Source organism: Arachis stenosperma, chromosome 9 (assembly GCF_014773155.1).
Source record: "Arachis stenosperma cultivar V10309 chromosome 9, arast.V10309.gnm1.PFL2, whole genome shotgun sequence".
Lineage (NCBI taxonomy): Eukaryota > Viridiplantae > Streptophyta > Magnoliopsida > Fabales > Fabaceae > Arachis > Arachis stenosperma.
Genome location: NC_080385.1, coordinates 14,203,323 through 14,208,195, shown reverse-complemented (window position 1 = coordinate 14,208,195; position 4,873 = coordinate 14,203,323). Strand labels below are relative to the sequence as shown.

At 41.3% G+C, this 4,873-nt stretch overlaps 1 non-coding gene across 1 annotated transcript; it reads left to right on the top strand.

Moving 5' to 3' along the window:
- The first annotated feature begins 4,462 nt into the window (after positions 1 to 4,462).
- On the top strand, positions 4,463 to 4,566 carry LOC130952345 (small nucleolar RNA R71). Its single transcript, XR_009074525.1, has one exon. It is a non-coding gene; the product is annotated as a small nucleolar RNA R71 (small nucleolar RNA).
- The last annotated feature ends 307 nt before the right edge of the window (positions 4,567 to 4,873 follow it).

Here is a 4,873-nt window from a genome sequence, read left to right as displayed (position 1 = left end):
ACAAGTGATATCTTGGACAAAGAACAAGCGGAATTGAATAGAAGAACAATAGTAATTGCATTAATACTCGAGGTACAGCAGAGCTCCACACCTTAATCTATGGTGTGTAGAAACTCCACCGTTGGAAATACATAAGAACAAAGTCTAGGCATGGCCGAATGGCCAGCCTCCCAAAGAGGGTTCAATCATCAAAACATGATCAAAAGATGAAAATACAATAGTAAAAGGTCCTACTTATAGAAAACTAGTAGCCTAGGGTGTACAGAGATGAGTAAATGACATAAAAATCCACTTCCGGGCCCACTTGGTGTGTGCTTGGGCTGAGCAAATGAAGCATTTTCGTGTAGAGACTCCTCTTGGAGTTAAACGCCAGCTTTTATGCCAGTTTGGGCGTTTAACTCCCATTTTGGTGCCAGTTCCGGCGTTTAACGCTGGAATTTCTTGAGGTGACTTTGAACGCCGGTTTGGGCCATCAAATCTTGGGCAAAGTATAGACTATCATATATTGCTGGAAAGCCCAGGATGTCTACTTTCCAACGCCGCTGAGAGCGCGCCAATTGGGCTTCTGTAGCTCCAGAAAATCCACTTCGAGTGCAGGGAGGTCAGAATCCAACAGCATCTGCAGTCCTTTTGAGTCTCTGGATCAGATTTTTGCTCAGATCCCTCAATTTCAGCCAGAAAATACCTGAAATCACAGAAAAACACACAAACTCATAGTAAAGTCCAGAAAAGTGAATTTTAACTAAAAACTAATAAAAATATAATAAAAACTCAACTAAAACTACCAAAAACATACTAAAAACAATGCCAAAAAGCGTACAAATTATCCGCTCATCACAACACCAAACTTAAATTGTTGCTTGTCCTCAAGCAACTGAAAATCAAATAAGATAAAAAGAAGAGAATATACTATAGACTTCAAATTATCAATGAAACTAAGCTCCAAATTAGATGAGCGGGACTAGTAGCTTTTTGCCTCCGAACAGTTTTGGCATCTCACTTTATCCTTTGAAATTCAGAATGATTGGCTTCTTTAGGAACTCCGAATCCAGATAGTGTTATTGATTTTCCTAGTTAAGTATGATGATTCTTGAACACAGCTACTTATTGAGTCTTGGCCGTGGCCCAAAGCACTCTGTCTTCCAGTATTACCACCGGATACATACATGCCACAGACACATAATTGGGTGAACCTTTTCAGATTGTGACTCAGCTTTGCTAAAGTCCCCAATTAGAGGTGTCCAGGGTTCTTAAGCACACTCTTATTGCCTTGGATCACAACTTTATTTCTTTCTTTTTCTTTCTTTTTCTCTTTCTCCCTTTTTTTTTCGTTTTTCTCCTTCTTTTTCTCTTTTTTTTTTTTGTATTCACTGCTTTTTCTTGCTTCAAGAATCATTTTTTATGATTTTTCAGATCCTCAGTAACATGTCTCCTTTTTCATCATTCTTTCAAGAGCCAACAATTTTAACATTCATGAACCACAAATTCAAAAGACATATGCACTGTTTAAGCATACATTCAGAAAACAACAAGTATTGTCACCACATCAAACTAATTAAGCTAGTTTTAAAGATGAATTTGAAATCCTGTACTTCTTGTTCTTTTGTGATAAAAACAGTTTTCATTTAAGAAAGGTGATGGATTCATATTCATAGCTTTAAGGCATAGACACTAAGACACTAATGATCATAAGACACAAACATGGATAAACATAAGCATAGATTTTCGAAAAACAGAAGAATAAAGAACAAGGAGATTAAAGAACGGGTCCACCTTAGTGATGGCGGCTCTTTCTTTCTCTTGAAGATCCTATGGAGTGCTTGAGCTCCTCAATGTCTCTTCTTTGTCTTTGTTGCTCCTCTTTCATGATCCTTTGATCTTCTCCAATTTCATGGAGGAGGATGGCCTGTTCTTGGTGCTCCACCCTTAGTTGTCCCATGTTGGAACTCAATTCTCCTAGGGAGGTGTTCAGTTGCTCCCAATAGTCTTGTGGAGGAAAGTGCATCCCTTGAGATATCTCAGGGATCTCATGATGAGAGGGGTCTCTTGTTTGCTCCATCTTCTTCTTAGTGATGGGCTTGAGGTCATGCCTTCTCAGTTGAACCGGCTTTGGATGCCATAAATGGTTATGGAAAAACAAAAAGCAATGCTTTTACCACACCTAACTTAAAAGGTTTGCTCGTCCTCGAGCAAAAGAAGAAAGAAGAGAGTAGAAGAAGAAGAAATGGAGGGGATGGAGGTGGTGAAGAGGTATTGAGGTGAATGGTGAATGGGTGAAGAAGAAGAGAGAGTGGTGGGGTTGGTGAGGATCCTGTGGGGTCCACAGATCCTGAGGTGTCAAGGAAAAGTCATCCCTGCACCAAATGGCATTCAAAATCACGTTTTGAGCCATTTCTGGCGTTAAACGCCGGGCTGGTGCCCATTTCTGGCGTTTAACGCCAAGTTTGTGCCCTTTTCTGGCGTTTAACGCCAGTCTGGTGCCCCTTTCTGGCGTTAAACGCCCAGAATGGTGCCAGACTGGGCGTTAAACGCCCAACTGCTACCCTCACTGGCGTTTAAACGCCAGTGAGTTCTTCCTCCAGGGTGTGCTGTTTTTCTTCCTGTTTTTCATTCTGTTTTTGCTTTTTCAATTAATTTTGTGACTTCTCATGATCATCAACCTACAAAATAACAAAAAATAACAAAAGAAAATATATAAAATATAATCATTGGGTTGCCTCCCAACAAGCGCTTCTTTAATGTCAGTAGCTTGACAGATGGCTCTCATGGAGCCTCACAAATGATCAGAGCAATGTTGGAACCTCCCAACACCAAACTTAGAGTTTGAATGTGGGGGTTCAACACCAAACTTAGATTTTGGTTGTGGCCTCCCAACACCAAACTTAGAGTTTGACTGTGGGGGCTCTGTTTGTCTCTGATTTGAGAGAAGCTCTTCATGCTTCCTCTCGATGGTGACAGAGGGATATCCTTGAGCCTTAAACACAAAGGATTTTTCATTCACTTGAATGATCAGTTCACCTCCATCAACATCAATCACAGCCTTTGCTGTGGCTAGGAAGGGTCTGCCAAGGATGATGGTTTCATCCATGCACTTCCCAGTCTCTAGGACTATGAAATCAGTAGGGATGTAATGGTCTTCAATCTTCACCAAAACATCCTCTACAAGTCCATGAGCTTGTTTTCTTGAGTTGTCTGCCATCTCTAATGAGATTCTTGCAGCTTGCACCTCAAAGATCCTTAGCTTCTCCATTACAGAGAGAGGCATGAGGTTTACACTTGACCCTAAGTCACACAAGGCCTTCTTGAAGGTCATGGTGCCTATGGTACAAGGTATTGAAAACTTCCCAGGATCTTGTCTCTTTTGAGGTAATTTCTGCCTAGACAAGTCATCCAGCTCTTTGGTGAGCAAGGGAGATTCATCTTCCCAAGTCTCATTTCCAAATAACTTGTCATTTAGCTTCATGATTGCTCCAAGATATTTAGCAACTTGCTCTTCAGTGACATACTCATCCTCTTCAGAGGAAGAATACTCATCAGAGCTCATGAAAGGCAGAAGTAAGTCCAATGGAATCTCTATGGTCTCATTTTGAGCCTCAGATTCCCATGGTTCCTCATTGGGGAACTCTATAGAGGTCAGTGCACGCCCATTGAGGCTTTCCTCAGTGGCGTCCACCTCCTCTCTTTCCTCTCCAAATTCGGCCATGGTTATGGCTTTGCACTCTCCTTTTGAATTTTCTTCTGTATTACTTGGGAGAGTGCTAGGAGGGGGTTCAATAATTTTCTTGCTCAGCTGTCCCACTTGTGCCTCCAAATTCCTAATGGAGGACCTTGTTTCAGTCATAAAACTTTGAGTGGTATTAGATCAGAGACCATAGTTGCTAAGTCAGAGGGGTTCTGCTTAGGATTCTCTGACTGTTGCTGAGAAGATGATGGAAAAGGCTTGCCATTGCTAAACCTGTTTCTTCCACCATTATTATTATTGAATCCTTGTTGAGGTCTCTCTTGATTCTTCCATGAGAAATTTGGGTGATTTCTCCATGAAGAATTATAGGTGTTTCCATAGGGTTCTCCTAGGTAATTCACCTCTTCCATTGAAGGGTTCTCAGGATCATAGGCTCCTTCTTCAGATGAAGCATCCTTAGTACTGCTTGGTGCATTTTGCATTCCAGACAGACTTTGAGAAATCAAATTGACTTGTTGAGTCAATATTTTATTCTGAGCCAGAATGGCATTCAGAGTGTCAATCTCAAGAACTCCTTTCTTCTGACTTGTCCCATTGTTCACAGGATTCCTTTCAGAAGTGTACATGAATTGGTTATTTGCAACCATTTCAATCAGCTCTTGAGCTTCTGTAGGCGTCTTCTTCAGATGAAGAGATCCTCCAGCAGAGCTATCCAAAGACATCTTGGATAGTTCAGAGAGACCATCATAGAAAATACCTATGATGCTCCATTCAGAAAGCATGTCAGATGGACATTTTCTGATCAATTGTTTGTATCTTTCCCAAGCTTCATAGAGGGATTCTCCATCCTTCTGTCTGAAGGTTTGGACTTCCACTCTAAGCTTGCTCAATTTTTGAGGTGGAAAGAACTTTGCCAAGAAGGCATTGACTAGCTTTTCCCAAGAGTCCAGGCTATCTTTAGGTTGTGAGTCCAACCATATTCTAGCTCTGTCTCTTACAGCAAAAGGGAATAGCATCAGTCTGTAGACCTCAGGGTCAACCCCATTAGTCTTGACTGTGTCACAGATTTGCAAGAACTCAGCTAAGAACTGATGAGGATCTTCCAATGGAAGTCCATGGAACTTGCAATTCTGTTGCATTAGAGAAACTAACTGAGGCTTAAGCTCAAAGTTGTTTGCTCCAATGGCAGGG